The 18,371-nt window shown below is 36.0% G+C and overlaps 1 protein-coding gene across 2 annotated transcripts in view; it reads left to right on the forward strand.

Annotated features, from left to right (window-relative positions):
* Positions 1-18,371, forward strand: part of STIM2 (stromal interaction molecule 2) — a 172,024-nt gene that overhangs the window by 89,627 nt on the left and 64,026 nt on the right. The window lies entirely within an intron of this gene.

The following is an 18,371-nucleotide window of genomic DNA, read 5'->3' on the forward strand; positions in this document are numbered from 1 at the left end:
TAAAATAAGACTTCGGGGCTTCCCTGGTGGTGCAGTGGTTGAGAATCCGCCTGCCAATGCAGGGGACATGGGTTTGAGCCCTGGTCTGGGAAGATCCCACATGCTGCAGAACAACTAAGCTCATGCGCCACAACTACTGAGCCTGCACTCTAGAGCCCACGAGCCACAACTACTGAAGGCGGCGCACCTAGAGCCTGTGCTCCACAACAAGAGAAACCACCTCAGTGAGAAGCTCATGCACCGCAATGAAGAGTAGCCCCTGTTGGACACAACTAGAGAAGAGCCCGTGTGCAGCAACAAAGACCCAACACAGCCATAAATGAATAAATATATAAATAGATAGATAGATAGATAGATAAATAAAATAGGATTTCATCCATATAAGTCTTCCCTGTTTTTTTTAATATTTTTTTTTCTATCCCTTTAAGCCAGAGTAATCCCTTACATTGCACTGTGTTTTTCCCTTCTGGTATTTGTTGACTTATAGTTTAGCTTGACCCTTATTTTATTTCCTTCTTTCAGCCAACTCTTTATGTTTTCCCTATCCCACATTAGCATATGTGTGTTGACTGAAGGAAATTAAGCTCTTTCTGTAGGCTATAACAAGGAGGCCTAACAAGCCAATATTCCTTGAGTACCAGTATAGGATTGTCTTATTCAAAGAAATGGATTACAGTTACTACCCTGAGTCTCACTGATGGAAGTATTTTAAGCTCCTCTTCTATTCTCTTTTCTACAACTAAAAATCAACAAATGATAGAAAAAGACATTTAAAAATTACAGTATATGGCAAATTAATGGGATCTCTTAAAGGTTGGCTTTCTTAATGATCCTGAGATATGAGCAGTACGTTTAAGGTAAGTATATTTTTAGTGAATAAAATTGTGCCTATAAAAGACAGTGAGTTTTCTAATATTCTTGTTGGTTTAAATATATGAGGTATGTTTTACATTCATTTCAGTGCAGAGATTTTAGCTGTCAGTTCGATGGATTTTGACAAATGTGTACACCCATGTATTTACCACCCCATTTGAGATACAGAACATTTTGCTTCTCAGATTTTGAAACTCTCACTTTCTTTTGTAGAATACAATGATGGGAAATCTTTGTGCTGCTTTAAATCTACTGTGTCATTGGTCGGTAATTTTCCTTTAACTCCCCATTGCTAGTTTATTTCCCATACTTTGTGATATGTTTAAAATCTTATTCCAGTGATTGAATAACTAACCAAAGATATTAGGATTGGGGTAGGGAAGTTTTTTCCTCTCTCATTGTCAGAGCCACATAACATCTGAGGGCTCATCCACCTGTATTCGTGTCCATAAGCTCTATATCTTTCCTATTACTGTGGGTTGACTGTTTGTGCTCTTTGCAGAAATTGAATTCCTCCACCTGTGCACTCAATCTCATCTTCTCTTGGCCACTCTTTAGCAATTTTCCTCTCTTCTTCAACAACCATATTTTCCACTTTTCTACTGGATTTTTCTCATCTGACTCAAACCTTCAGTTACTTTCCCACCTTATAAACACAAGAGAATAAAAACTTCTCTTGATTCTACTTTTCCCTTTGGTTATTGCCCAATTCCTTTCTCCTTCCTTTACAACAAGATCCCACAAAAGGACTTGTGAACTATTTCTCTCATCTTGTTCTTTCTTCAACTCACTTAAGCTTTTGCCTCTTACCCACCAGAGATGTTCATGTTGCTATGCAGTGGTCAGTTATCAAGCTTTATATCACTTATCAGTATCATGATAAAGTTAAACATGCCTTATTTTTAAACATGATGTTTTTCGGTTGCTTCCAGGAAACCACACTTTCTTTCTTTCTTTTTTTTCTCCCCACACTTCCTTTATTTCCTTCTGTATTAGTTGCTTCTTTTCACTTTCTTTGCTGATTTCCTCTTCATCTCCCTGCCCTCCTAATGTTGAAGTGCTCCTGAGCTTAGTCTTTACACCTTTTGCCTATTTATACTGAACCGCCTTAGTGATCTCATCTAATCTCTAACTGCCTTAGTGATCTCACCTAATCTTAAGGCTTTCAAATATCTTCTTCTGATTGGAGTCCTGAGCTCTGGTTTTATATATCCAACTGCATCAGCATCTTTTAAACTTAGATTTAAGTTGTTCAAAATTTAGCCCTAATTTTCTGCTTGACTCAAAATCTCTTCTCAGTTATCTTCATTTCTAGCAATGAAATTACTGTTTAAACAGTATATTTAACAAACCTTGAGTGCCCCCCCAAAATTTGCATCATCTCTAATGTTTTGTGATTTTATCCACTGTTGCTAATCATATCCGAGATCCATTAATCTATTAGAGCTGCAAAATGCTGATATTTTAATGCCATTCTTCTTTCTTACTAATTGGAATACTTCTTTAGTGAAAAATTTCAGTATATCTGTTATTGGGTTTCCTGTTTCTATGGGAAAGGCAGGATAAATCCTTGATTCTTTCCCCTTATTTATAGGTTTTCAAAATAATTAGGTGGTTTCCAAGGATTCACCAAAGGAGATAGAAGAATATATGTATGTGTGTGTGTGTGTGTCTGTGTATGTGTTTGTGTGTGTGTAGTATCATGAACTTATGCATCTAAATGAATTTCAAGCTATTATTGTTGTTGTTGTTTTTAATCTATTTTGTTGTTTAAATTGTCCCATATTTGGCCAGTGGAAGCTTATTTAAGCTTTCATTGGATCCTTTTGACTCAACTTGAGTAGTCTTTGATAGGTTTCTTGCTTTCTACTGTAATAAGATGTACCAGGTTCTGTTTGTACATAGCTGGCCCCAGAGTTCCGTTTTCTTTAGCCATTTCTTTTAGAAGACTTGATTGCTTTTATTGGAAAACAGTATCTGACAGACCACAATCAAGATGCTAGCAGTGCTGAGTTAGTCATTGTTTCTATGTCTTTTCAGTGGACAGAGCCAAGAAACATTTTATTGTTACTCACTATGAATTCAGCTTGATACTTAAGATTCAAATTTAGTACTACAGGGTTTTTATTTATTTTATTGATCTTACCCCTACAGTCACATTGAAACTCTTGGTGCTTAACAATACCAGCATAATTACTCATTAGAATTATCCCACAGTATGTACTCAACAGTCTCAGGATAACAATACTAATATTAAGTCCAAGGTATGGTCACTAAAAATAGTTTAAGCCTTTTTTCTTTTAGTTCTTGTTTTTGTTCACAGGGTATATCCTACTAGGGATATATGATTAAAATCATTGGAAGGTGGTTCCTAATTATGTTGTTATACTACTAACTGGATATATAGTTAGGTTCATTTGTTTTATTTTACTTGTGATTCTTAGGGGTTACATTTACAAATTCATTTTTTCAATAATTATAAAAGACATTTATATGATTCCACAATTCTATCTGTAAAACAAAGTATATGCAAAAAGTATAGCTTCTGTCTCTGTGTCACAGATCATATTTCTTCCATCATTTCCTTTAAAGGAAACCACACACACACACACACACACACACACACACACACACACACACACACACACACACACACACACACACACACACACACACACACACACACACACACACACACACACACACACACACACACACACACACACACACCCTGCCGCTGACTTTATGGTTTACCTATCCTTTAATTTTTAAAAAATAATAAGCAAATATTTACATAGTTTTATTTTTAAAAAATCAAGCTTGTTTCAAGTAACAATATACTTTTAATTTTACTTATTAATTTCTGGGTTCCTCATGCTAGGAAGTGTATTCTTTGAGGGTAGGGATTTTTGTTTGTTTGTTTTGTAAATAAATAAATTTGTTTATTTATTTTTGGCTGCATTGGGTGTTCATTGCTGCGTGCGGGCTTTCTCTAGTTTCGGCGAGTGAGGGCTATGTTTGTTGCAGTGCATTAGCTTCTCATTGTGGTGGCTTCTCTTGTTGCAGAGCACAGGCTGTAGGCATGGGCTTCAGTAGTTGTGGCATGTGGGCTCAGTAGTTGTGGCGCACGGGCTTAGCTGCTCCGTGGCATGTGGGATCTTCCCGGACCAGGGCTCGAACTCGTGTCCCCTGCATTGGCAGGTGGATTCTTAACCACTGTGCCACCAGGGAAGTCCCTTGTTTGTTTCATACTGTATATTCTCACAACTCAGAACAAAGTCCAGTTCATAATAGATACTCATTAAATATTTATATGAATAATTGATGCATTGTGCTTTCATGGTGTTTTATCTTAATGCAATTTAAAATTTCTGTGTTTATTAAAATACAATGCATTAGGATTCTTCAGTATACGCAAATCAAGCAATGTGATACACCATATTAACAAATTGAAGGATAAAAACCATATGATAATCTCAATAGATGCAGAAAAAGCTTTTGACAAAATTCAACACCCATTTATGATAAAAACTCTCCAGAAAGTAGGCATAGAAGAAACTTACCTCAACATAATATATTAAGGCCATATATGACAAACCCACAGCCAACATCATTCTCAGTGGGAAAAACTGAAACCATTTCCTCTAAGATCAGGAAGAAGACAAGGATGTCCACTCTCACCACTGTTATTCAACATACTTTTGGAAGTTTAGCCACGGCAATCAGAGAAGAAAAAGAAATAAAGGAATCCAAACTGGTAAAGAAGAAGTACAACTGTCACTGTTTGCAGATGACATGATACTATACATAGAGAATCCTAAAGATGCTACCAGTAAACTACTAGAGCCAATCAGTGAATTTGGTAAAGTAGCAGGATACAAAATGAATGCACAGAAATCTCTTGCATTCCTATAGACTAATGATGAAACATCTGAAAGAGAAATTAAGGAAACAGTCCCATTTACCATTGCAACAAAAAGAATAAAATACCTAGGAATAAACCTACCTAAGGAGACAAAAGACCTGTATGCAGAAAACTATAAGACACTGATGAAAGAAATTAAAGATTATACAAACGGATGGAGAGATGTACCATGTTCTTAGATTGGAAGAATCAACATTGTGAAAATGACTATACTACCCAAAGCAATCTACAGATTCAGTGCAATCCCGGTCAAACTACCAATGGCATTTTTCACTGAACTAGAACAAAAAAGTTCACAATTTGTGTGGAAAAACAAAAGACCCTGAATAGCCAAAGCAATCTTGAGAAAGAAAAACAGAGCTGGAGGAATCAGGACCCCTGACTTCAGACTATACTACAAAGCTACAGTAATCAAGACAATATGGTACTGGCACAAAAACAAAAATATAGATCAATGGAACAGGATAGAAAGCCCAGAGATAAACCCATGCACATATGGTCACCTTATCTTTGATAAGGGATGCAAGAATATACAATGGAGAAAAGACAGCCTCTTCAATAAGTGGTGCTGGGAAAACTGGACAGCTCCATGTAAAAGAATGAAATTAGAACACTCCCTAACACCATATACAAAAATAAACTCAAAGTGGATTAAAGACCTAAATGTAAGTCCAGACACTATAAAACTCTTGGAGGAAAACATAGGCAGAACATTCTATGACATAAATCACAGCAAGATCCTTCTTATTTTTTTTATTTTATTTTAATTTTTTTTTGTGGTACGTGAGCCTCTCACTATTGTGGCCTCTCCCGTTGCGGAGCACAGGCTCCGGACGCGCAGGCTCGGCAGCCATGGCTCATGGGCCTAGCTGCTCCGCGGCATGTGGGATCTTCCCAGACCGGGGCACGAACCCGTGTCCCCTGCATCGACAGGCGGACTCTCAACCACTGCGCCACCAGGGAAGCCCCGCAAGATCCTTTTTGATCCACCTCCTAGAGAAATGGAAATAAAAACAAAAACAAATGGGACCTAATGAAACTTAAAAGCTTTTGCACAGCAAAGGAAACCATAAACAAGATGAAAAGACAACCCTCAGAATGGGAGAAAATATTTGCAAACAAAGCAGCCGACACAGGGTTAATCTCCAAAGTACACAAGCAGGTCATGCAGCTCAATATCAAAAAAGCAAACAACCCAATCCAAAAATGGGCAGAAGACTTAAATAGGCATTTCTCCAAAGAAGATATACAGATTGCCAACAAACACATGAAGGGATGGTCAACATCACTAATCATTAGAGAAATGCAAATCAAAACTACAATGAGGTATCATCTCACACCGGTCAGAATGGCCATCAAAAAATCTACAAACAGTAAACGCTGGAGAGGGTGTGGGGAAAAGGGAACCCTCTTGCACTGTTGATGGGAATGTAAATTGATACAGCCACTATGGAGAACAGTATGGAGGTTCCTTAGAAAACTAAAACTAGAACTACCATATGACCCAGCAATCCCACTACTGGGCATATACCCCGAGAAAACCATAATTCAAAAAGAATCATGTACCACACTGTCCATTGCACCACTATTTACAATAGCCAGGACATTGAAGCAGCCTAAGTGACCATTGACAGATGAATGGATAAAGAAGATGTGGCACATATATACAGATGGAATATTAATCAGCCATAAAAAGAAACGAAATTGAATTATTGTAGTGAGGTGGATGGACCTAGAGTCTGTCATACAGAGTGAAGTAAGTCAGAAAGAGAAAAACAAATACTGTATGCTAACACATATATATGGAATCTAAAAAAAAAAAATGGTTCTGACGAACCTATGGGCAGGACAAGAATAAAGACGCAGAGGTAGAGAATGGACTTGAGGACATGGGGAGGGGGAAGGGTAACCTGGGACGAAGTGAGAGAGTAGCATTTACATATATACACTACCAAATGTAAAATAGATAGCTAGTGGGAAGCAGCTGCATCACACTGGGAGATCAGCTCAGTGCTTTGTGACCACCTAGAGGGGCTGGATAGGGAGTGTTGGAGGGAGATGCGAGAGGGAGGGAATATGGGGATATATGTATACATATAGCTGATTCAGTTTGTTATACAGCAGAAACTAACACAACATTGTAAAGCAATTATACTCCAAAAAAGATGTTAAAAAAATAGAATGCGTTACTTTATACTTCATTTAAGAGTGATAATATGCTGAAGAACTCAAATTAGTATTCTAAAGTTTATTTTTACTGTTGTGTAATAATCTTTCCCAGTAACTAGTGAAAACAGTTTCTTAATGAAAGTAACAGGACATTCTTTGTAAGTTAACAATCACTGAATGTGTTTTTCTCACTGATTACCCAAATAATATTTCCCCAAACTCTGTGTCTGTTAGGTCTGTGCATATGTGTACATATGCACTGGTTTGTGAATATGGCTCAGTATAGATTTTAAATCTAACAGTGTATGGAGAATGTTTAAATGAAAAAAAGCATGTACTGTGGGGGCAGAGGATATATGGGAACTCTACTTTTCTGCTAAATTTGCCTGTGAACCTAAAACTGTTCCAAAAAATAAAGTCTAAAAAAAATCATGTACTATTTTAGTACTATTAGTACTACTAATACTATTTGAATTGGAATCCATGGCAGATTTACAAAGTTACAGTGATATCATTTAGTTTTGTGCCAGGAGCCATGTATAAAATTGTTGTATTTGTCTGTGATGTCATTACTTTAAGTTGCACATGCAAAAATCATTTTTCTAATATTAGTGTTAAAGTGAAACAAGTAAATGCATTTAATAGAATGAGTATCCCATAAATAGAACTGTCTATGTGTATGATTGGGTTGAACAGTGTAAAAATACTAATATTTGACCATGTTTAATTATATAAAGGTAGTAGTGTAGATATTGGAGATTTTAAAGTTATTTCAATAAATAATACTTGGATAACTAAGATTTGGAGAAAAATAAAATTAGATTCTAACCTTTCACCTTACATCAAAAATAAATCAGATTAAAAAATTTAATAAAAGTGAAACCATTCAGAAGTTAAAAGAAAATGTAGGTAAATACTTATTAAAAATTACTAGAGCTTATGACTAAGAACCTGTCAGTTCCCTTAATTAGTCTGATTAAAACTTGGTTCTTAATATTGTCAAGGGAAAAAGAATATCAGATGGAAGGAACTGTTCAATTATATCTCTGGCTTTTATCTCTAGATATTTTTTCTCTCCTTAGGAAGGTCTCTCACTGTTTACTGCTGTGATTGCCTGGCACACTTGTGTGTATGTGTGTGTGTGTGTGTGTGTGTGTGTGTGTATGCACACTTCTGTGTATTTGCACTTCTCTGCACTCTTTTTCCTTTATCTAACTCTAGTATGGAAGTATGCCTTTCCTTCAGTTCCCCCAAAGCTGAAACAAATTTTGGATGGCTTCATATCCTTTAGTTTTGATTAAAAGAATATATAGACAATAATATGCAGTTGGATAATTAGTTTATAAAGTCAGTTTACCAGTTTGATTTTGTGGTTCCTTATATTTCTAATTCCCTATTTGTCTCTTGCTTTATTTCCGTGTCAAGAGTCATCTTTGCTTATTATTGGTCATTAAATGAGTGTAGACTTTGGGTAATGAGTGCCGGATGGGGACTGGCAAGCTACAGAAGTTTTGTTACTTGAGGATTGTATATTTTAGGATGATTTTGGCTGCAAGTTATATAATATCTGAATTAAAGTAGCTTTAAGGGTAGGAGTTTAGCATTTGAAATTACCATAAGTCTGTGACCAAATGGTTTCAAGGTTAGTTCAGAAGCTCAGTGATGTGTAGGACTCTGTGTTAGCTTTTTTTCATTTTCCTGGCTTTCTGCTCATGCTACAAAGCTCCAAGTTTTGTATATCCTCGCATGATAACATCAAGAGTGAGGAGATTGGAGGGCTGTTGTTTTGCATTTATCTCAGTCTCTCTCTCTTTGTTTTATCAGAGAGGAGTCCCAACACATATTCCCAGATGTAAATTAAGTATGTAATATTTCATAAAAGAAATACAAATGGTTAGTAAACATATATGAGAATTTTAATCTCATTAAGACTCTGGGAATGCCTGATTTAATTCTGTTGTTTTTGGAAATTATCAGACAGTGCCTTGATGAATCTAGCTAACACCTTCCTGCATTAGGATAGGAGTTAACAGATAGTATGAAAATGTACATCAGAAGCTCTGATTGATTTGTTATAATTTTGTTTTTTAATGTATTAGGCATATAACAGAGGTTTTAGTCAGCATGAAAAAATATACAAGGTAATCATACTCAGTGAACATAATTTTATTAAGCATCAGATTTATTAAATGTAAGCTTCTCTTTTTTTAAGGATAAATAGACCTTATTTTAAATTTTACCATGGTAGTACCATAATTTGTTTAATAATTCTCATAATTGTTGGCAGTTTGGGTGTTTTCAAATTTTTATTATTGGTTAACAGTATTGCAATGAAAGTTCTTGACCTTTTTTATGGTTTTGGGAGTGTTGCTGTAGGATGAATTCTGAAAAGTGGAAATTCTGAGGTAAAAGCAATGAGCATTTAACATTTTAATTGATTTGCTAAAATTATCCTCCAAAAATGTTGTGCTAGTTTGTACTCCCACAGATGTATGAATGTGCCATTTCCTACACATCCTGTACAGGCTTTGTGTTTTTTTCCACCAGCTTTATTGAGGTATAATTGATTTACAATAAATTACATATATTTTTCCCATGTAGTTACATTTCCAGCAATCTTTCTTCTGCTTATAGGGCTTTAAAAACATTTCTAGTGGTACAGGACTTCTTGTCTGAACAAACTCTCTGGTGTTTGTATATATGAAAAAGTTTTTATTTTGCCTTCATTTTTGAAAGGTGCTTTTGCTAGGTAAGAATTGTAGGTTAACAAGTTGTTTGGTTTTTTCCATACTTTAAATATGCTGCTGAAGTATTCCTTGGGTTGTATTGTATATGATGAAAAGTCTGCTGTCCTCCTTTTCTTTCCCCTGTACTTAATGTGCCTTTTTTCCCCTCTTCTAGATGCTTTTAAGATACTCTGTTTATCCCTCATTTAAAGCTATTTGACTGTCATGTGGATTGGTGTAGTTTGTGTCTCTTGTCTTGAGGTTTGTTGATCTTATGGAATCTATAGGGTTAATAGTTTTAATAAAATTTGGAAAAATTATAGCCATCATTTCTTCCAATAAGTTTTTTTGTCACTCTTTCTTGGCTCCTCAGGGATTCCAATTACACCCGTGTTAGCCTGCTTGAAGTAGACCCACGGCTCATTATCCAATTTGGATAGTTTTTTTTTTTTTTTTTTAAATAGAGTTTTGTCTTTGTTTTTTTAAATTTATTTTTGGCTGCGTTGGGTCTTCGTTGCTGCGCGCGCTTTCTCTCGTTGTGGCGAGCAGGGGCTACTCTTCGTTACGGTGTGTGGGCTTCTCATCGTGGTGGCTTCTCTTGTTGCAGAGGACAGGCTCAGACATGCGGGCTTCAGTAGTTGTGGCATGTGGGCTCAGTAGTTGTGGCTCGCTGGCTCTAGAGCGCAGGCTCAATAGTTGTGGTGCACAGGCTTAGTTGCTCCGTGGCATGTGGGATCTTCCTGGACCAGGGCTTGAACCCGTGTCCCCTGCATTGGCAGGCTGATTCTTAACCACTGTGCCACCAGGGAAGTCCCTGGATAGTTTCTAATGCTTATTGTTTTTAAGTTTGCTAATATTAGCCTGCCATGTTTAATCTGTCATTAATCTCATTTAGTGTAATTTTCATCTCATTCATTGTAGTTTTCATGTTTAGAATTTTGATTTGGGTCTTTAGAAAAGAACTTTAAACATGTCTCAATTAACATGCTTAATATTTACCCTAACTTAAATATCTAGAATATAATTGCAATAGTTATTTTAATATGTTTGTTTACTAATTCTCTCATCTGTGCCATTTTTGGACTGGTTTTAATTGATTTTTATCCTAATTTGAGGTTGTATTTTTCTGTATCTTTGCATGCCTGGTAATTTTTCAGTGTATGCCAGACATTGTAGATTTTACCTTGTTGGGTGTGGGTATTCCTAGTTATTCCTATAAATGTTCTTAGGCTTTGTTCTAGGACAGGTTTAAGTTACTTGGGAACAGTTTAATCCCTTTGGCTGGTACTTATAAGCTTTTTAGGCAAGACCAATGTGGAGCTTAGTCTAGGGTTAATATTCCCTAGTACTGAGGCAAAACCCTTTTTAGTATTCTACCTGGTGACCCACAAATTATGGTTTTCTACTCTGTCTTGTAGGAATAAGCACCATTCCCTGCCCTGTGAAATCTTCAGGGATTGTCTTCAATAATTCTTTTGCATGTCTTTTTTCTTTGGCTTGCTGTAGCTTCCTTGCATGCATGAGCTGATCAGTAGTCAGCTAAAGACTCAAGGCACTCTTTCTAGATATCCAGGCTTCTCCCTCTGTGCAGCTCACTCTTCTCTGGTACTTAGTTCTGTATTCTCTACCCTCCCTTAGTCTCCTCAGCCTTTCAGTTCCATCTCTTCAACTCAGGACTGCCAGTCTCTGCCTGGGTTCTCTCTTCCTGCACCTTGTTCTGGAAGTTCTCTCCAGGAACTAATTTAGGGCAGCCATAGGGCATACTTTGTTTGTTTCTTGTCTCTCAGAGATCACTGTAATTTGTTGCCTAGTGTTCAATGTCTTGAAAGCTGGTGTTCCTTACATTTTGTATGGGTTTTTAGTTGTTTTGGGGGAGGATGGTACATCTGGTCTCTATAATTTCATTTGTGGCTGGAAATATAAGTTCTGACTTACTAAATTTTAGCCAAAAAAAACAGAAGGAGATTTTTTGTTTGTTATGTCTTGAATGCTTATCACTACTTAAAGTGAAATTCACATATTTATGTTAAATTTGAATGACTTACTTTATATATATTACTGATGTTATGCTGATTGGATATAAATTTAATTTATGTGATCTTATGAGTATTGATCACACACAAATTCATGGATGGCAGAAAGACATGTATGTATGTATTTGGGTGTTCAGAGTTCTGGAATCTGAGACCAAATCCTAATGGTAGGTTTTGGCAGAGGAAACTAAGGCCAAAACTTGACTTTGGTCTATCTCTAGTTGGCACAGTACCTACCTGTTTTAACTCCAGTATATATTTTCACCATATATTTGTAAAGCTATGCTCTCTCTTTTTTTTTTTTTTTTGCATCTTTATTTTTTATTTTTTATTTTGCTTTATAACAAATTTAATCAGTTATACATATACATATGTTCCCATATCCCCTCCCTTTTGCGTCTCCCTCCCACCCTCCCTATCCCACCCCTCCAGGCGGTCACAAAGCACCGAGCTGATCTCCCTGTGCTATGCGGCTGCTTCCCACTAGCTATCTACCTTACGTTTGGTAGTGTATATATGTCCATTATGCTCTCTTTTTTATCATTATAACTTTGTGAGATATCTTTTACCTTTTATTTTCCAAATGAGAACACAGAAGTTAAGTCATTTTGACTCTTACTTTCGTGTTCTTGTTAATGACAGTACAGTGCTCTTTTTCTTTTTTAAACTAGTGGACAGACTGATGGAATCATGGGTAATTTTGTTAAGAGATTTTTGGATTGTGATCAATAATAATCTTGAAGAATAACCATGATATAGGTCATGCATTGGTTTCTGTAAAACAAATGGCAGGCCGACTTCAGTTGATAAAAACATTGTATTTTACAAGTTTCTTTGTAAATTAGTTGTTTGACTCTGACCATGGGTCATCTCTGTCTATTAACTGATCCGTCAATTGCACCAGTGTCATAAATAATGGTTAAGTTCTACAATTAGCTTAAAAAAGGCTATGGTCTAGCTTAAATGGTGTTGACAGTAATCGTGGAACCAGTTGAACCCTGAGCTGTTCAGAGAACAGGATCCTAAGGAGGTCATCATTGGATTTATTGTTGCAGGTAAACTGGGGATTGACTGGTGGATTTTTGATGTTGGAAGCTCAGGGAATGGGATTAAGGGCTGAAATGGTACTATGGCAAGACTGCAAGGAGTTACCGTGGTGGGAGGTGGAGCAGAAATGTAAAGTTATGCTTGTATTAAAATGGAGAAACTATCCAAATAAGCCTGAAGTTTTCATTAGCATATAATTTAAATGTTTGAATTTAGGATCTGAAGAAAATGTTTTCAGATGTTAAATAATTATACTGCTTTTTTCATTCTTAACTTTCATGAAAACATATACCAGTTTGCCTGTGTTCTCTTGTGTTTTTGTCATCATCCATCTTAGATGATAAGATCAAAGTTATTAAAACAAGGAATGTCTTAGTATACTAGAAATAGCTCACACTTTCGAGTGTTTATTATATACTGGGCACTGTTCTTTACACATCATATGAAATAAATTAATTTTCACAACCCTTTGACGTGTGACTTTTATTACCGTTTTGCTGATGAGAAAACAGGAGCACAGAGCATAAAGTAACTTACTAAGATCATATGACAAATAGTAGATTTGGGATATCTGTGTGGTCTGGAAACTGAGTCTGTGCTCTCAGTCACTGTGCTGTTTGTTTTAACAATTTGGGGATGAAGAGAGAAACATAGGCAGCTCATGCTTAATTGTTATGTTATCATTTCTGAGAGTTTGGGAATCAATGAATTTTTACAGAATAGCCAGGTTAGGATGGTGGTGAAGAATGTAAATTTTAGAATTATTTAGAATTTACTTTCACTATTAGGTCTTCTAAATAGCTATATACAAAATAGAATAAATTGTTAACCCTCTCATTGCCTTAGCTTTTTCATTTTTAAAAGTTGAGGTTAACAGTAGTTACCTTTCTTGTTATGCATTCTTTCCCCTCTGAAGCATTATGCTAAGCTATTTTAGTATTATTTTCAAGACAGGAAGACCCTGGAACTTTTTTCAAGGAACGCATCTGCTTTGACTGACTCACATATCAGACCTTGGATGATATGTGTTGTTTTGATGACAGGTGTCCTTTGGGAAAGTCTCTGCTTACATTGTCAGTGAAAAGACTGTGGTTTTCCTCTCCATCTCTGTGTTACGTATTTTGTTTCAGAATATATGAAATGGTACTTATGAGTATTGGGCAATCTTTTCTTCATAAATGTCTAAATTCCCCAAAATGTGTATTAATCCTACCAATATAGTTGGGGTGAAACTCATTTATTTAGGCTTTAAACTTCAACAGTAATAACATTGATATGTAAAAAACAATTATTTTGGTTTGAAATATTTTTATTGTCTAATACTTCTGTGCACTATGAACACATTTTTAATTTAATCTTTTTCATAACCATATGTAATGGACAATTTTATTTTCCTCACTGTACAGAGGAGAAATATGAGGCTATAGAGAACGTAAGTAGTGAAGTCAGATTTTGAATACAGTCTGTCACTTCCAGAGTCTGAGTGCTTAACTATGATGATAAATCATCTCTCCTGGGTTTTGAGGTCTTAAAATTGTGTATTTAAAAATAAAAGAGGAAAGACAGATTTATCATTGTTACATCATGGAAATCAGGACAAGAATTGTATAGCCCGGGCCTCCGGAGTAACTGAGACTGGAAAGTCATTGGGAACCGAGGCAGTTCTGGTGCTGTATCTTTCTGTGTGCTCACTCCTATCTTTTTTATTATTTTCTCTCTCTGCATTTTGGCTTCCTCCATTCTCCTCACCACCTGGCCCACCTTGACTGCTCATAAAATGGTACCTTCAACACAAGTGTCTTTACTACCTTAAAAATCCAGAACCTTGGCCAAATGACCCAACTTTTCATGATCTGATTTGTAGTTTCTTGTGAGATAGAATTCTGTCATCCTGGTCAGGCTCTGGATTATTTTCTTCTGGGTCTGTCCTTTGATCACATAGCTGTGGCGGGGGTGATAGGTTGAGGGAGGGGACACATTCAGGGATCTACACTAATTTTGGTAGGTAGTTCTCAGGGAAAGAGGTAGAGGCTGAATAGTGTCCCAAAATATGTTTATGTTAATATGTATCAGATTTTATTAAGCAGTATCATAAAAATACACAATACAAATATCAATACAAATGCAATAAATAGCATAAAAATAAAACAATAAAAGTAAATACAACAAAAATATGCACAAATACAAAATACAAATATAAAATGCAAAATAATATATATGTTACAGGTACAAGGAACTGAAATCAGTCTTTCAAAAGGTGACTTCCTGTAAGGTTGTGACAGTCAAGGAAAGACTGATGAACTGTTCTCAATTGAAGGAGACTAAAGGGACATGTGGACTAAATTTAACACATGGTCCTAGATTGAATCCTTTTGCAACAAAGAATATCATTGGGGCAACTGCACATATGGAATGTGTTCTGTGGATTAAATAGTAGGGAATATAGAGTATCAGTGTTAATTTCCTAATTTTTGTGGTCATACCATCACTATATAGGATGACATCATGTTTATAGGAAAACGTGCTGAATTATTCAGTGATAATGGGACAACATGCCTGCAACTTATTCCCAAGTGATTCAGTTGGGGGAAAAAAAGCTTTTTGTTTATTCTGCACCCTTTGAAAATATTTCAAAATAAAAAGTAAAAAAGAAAAAAACCCGTAACTTCTTGAAACTAGATATGTAATTTCTTTAATGGTACCAGAAGAATTTATATAAAAGAATCATCTGGGTAAATGTTTTTGAAAAGAATATTCAATAGTCATTTATTTATTGAGCATTCCTTTATTTGTATTGTCAGTGCAGACTTTCCTGCAGTGGGTTTGCATAATTGGATATGTTTACTAAGGAACTCTACATTGTTTGCTGTACGTTATTTGAAGATTTACTTCATAGGATTTCAGGTTCTATTTTCAGATTTCTTAAGTCACAGATTTTAATGAATAAGAAGTATTTATAATTTGCTCATGCATTTTCAGTTATTGGTGACTCTTTTTAAAATTTCTCTACTAGCCTCCCCCATTTCTAAAATCTGCAGTTTCCTGTGAAGTTTTAAAAAAGTGTGAACAGTCAGAATTGTCTGCTCCTTTGTAGGATATTGGGAAAATGGTTTAATGGAAGCTAATGGTTTGTATTGTATTTGGTTTAAGTATTTTCCAACTTAGTGTTAAGATAAAGTAATTCTAATTATGGTGCTTTCTAGTCATATTTTATGATCAAAATGTTGAAGATATAAGATATAGATTATACTTTTGTAATATGAATATACTTCTGTTTTATTTCGAGGGTCATATTTTATTTTATTTTATTTTTATTTTTATTTTATTTTTTTTCTTTTTGCGGTATGCGGGCCTCTCACCGTTGTGGCCTCTCCCGTTGCGGAGCACAGGCTCCGGATGCGCAGGCCCAGCGGCCATGGCTCACGGGCCCAGCCGCTCCGCGGCATGTGGGATCTTCCCGGACCGGGGCACGAACCTGTGTCCCCTGCATCGGCAGGCGGACTCTCAACCACTGCGCCACCAGGGAAGCCCTCGAGGGTCATATTTTAAAACAGAAGTATGTATTAATTTTTGAATGATAATTCCAGAGAAAACATAATTCAGTGTATTTATTCAGTTTACGCTCAACTTTCTTAGGAGTCAGACAGTTCTTTTACAGCAGATGTACTATAGATATCTTTATAAGCTTTATTTTATTGTCTTTTTTTATATCTTAATTATTATGTTAAGCACATATTTTGATAGATATCTATATACTCATTCTAGGCTTTCTAGAGTAATTCAGTAGCTAGAATGCCACACCTAGTTTATATATGGTAATTAGCTTTATTTTCTGAAATATGTTGATCCTAAAGCCACAGAACTCTACTTCTGGGCTCTCACATGGTAAAAAGAATTTCCTAGGACATTGTTTTTTTAATGTGTCACATAAATGAAACAGTTGCCATTTGTTCCAACTGACTGGACCATTTCCAAGACAGGCTTCCTCTGTGCTCTGTCAATCATCATGTTTTTCATTCTAGAATTTCTCTCTAACTCTTGGATCTCTTCCAAGATAGGGGCAGTTTCTGAGCATCTCAGTGGCAGATACTTTCCAGGTATATCTACAGGTTTCTAAAAATGTCAGTCAGAAGAGGAAGAGAGATGGGCAGAGATAGAAAATGGGAAATAGAAATAGACAGGAGGAGTGGAGGCAGTGAGGCAGGTCCCTTTAAAAATAACTTTATAAAAGGGCATTTAGGGGCTTCCCTGGTGGCGCAGTGGTTGAGAATCTGCCTGCCAGTACAGGGGACACGGGTTCGAGCGCTGGTCCAGGAAGATCCCACATGCTATGGAGCAACTAAGCCCGTGCGCCACAACTGCTGAGCCTGCGCTCTAGAGCTCACGAGCAACAACTACTGAAGCCCGCACTCCTAGAGCCAGTGCTTCACAACAAGAGAAGGACCGAAATGAGAAGCCTGTGCACCGCAGCGAAGAGTAGCCCCTGCTCGCCGCAACTAGAGAAAGCCAGCGCACAGCAACAAAGACCCAACACAGCCAAAAATAAACAAATTTAAAAAAAGGGGGGGGCATTTAGGAAAAAAAAGAGTAAGACATTATTTAGAACAATATAATATACAAGTGCTAAAGTGCACCTTCTACATTAGTGCTTTCCAGATTACCTCTATGGTGAAGAACCAGATATTCTGTTACCAGTTCATTATGGATAGGACCTACATGGCAAGTAAATTTACCTCATGCTTGGGGTCAAATTCTTTGAAAGCATTGTCTAATTGCTATAAAGTTTTCTAAATTCTGAAATTTCTTCATTTTTGTGTATATTCTACACCAGTGTCAGTTTGCTGATTGACACTAGTCTGCTGACCACATGCTGAGTAGTGGTTTTTCCTAAAACTTTGTATCTTCATTTGTACCCAAGGTTATTTAGCTTAGAAAAGTGAAATGCTTTTCTCTATATTTCTCTACAGTTATTAAATTTTTCTTTTTTAGTTTCAGTAGAGAACAACTCTACTCAAAAGTAAAATTTGGTCTTTTGTTTGAGGGTGATGTTCATTGTCAGTATATAAAAGTCAGAAAAATATGCCTCTAGGGTTTGGAGCTCTAAGAGATTTCTACTTTCTGCATTATGGATTTCTGAAATAAGCTTTTGTATGATCTTATAATTTTGGAATCAGAAAAAAAATTAATAAAGATACCAAGTAAAACAGTACCAAAGCAAGAAAGATCAGAAATATTGAGGTAGAAAAAGCATAATAATTTATGAAAACTATTAGTTTTATATAATTAGAGTATTGGGTTGATATGGGGAAAGTGTCAAGAGTTAAAGCCTAAAAGATTGTCAGGGACAAGATTGGGAAATGGTATGTAATTCATAAAAAGTTTGCTTTTTATTTGCTAGACAGTGAAGGGCAGTTGGAGAATTTTATATAATGGAGCAATACGGAGTAGGTTGGTTTTTAGCAAAGAAAATTTTTAGTGTTTTCTCTCTGTATATACTTAAAGTAAGATTAATAGAGGATCTACTTCAGTTTTGTAAAATACTTTAGTTCTAAACACTGTAATCATGTCTTTCAACTATAAGTAATGACTTAAAAGCTA

Source organism: Mesoplodon mirus (genome assembly GCF_964341445.2).
Source record: "Mesoplodon mirus genome assembly, chromosome: 2".
NCBI lineage: Eukaryota > Metazoa > Chordata > Mammalia > Artiodactyla > Ziphiidae > Mesoplodon > Mesoplodon mirus.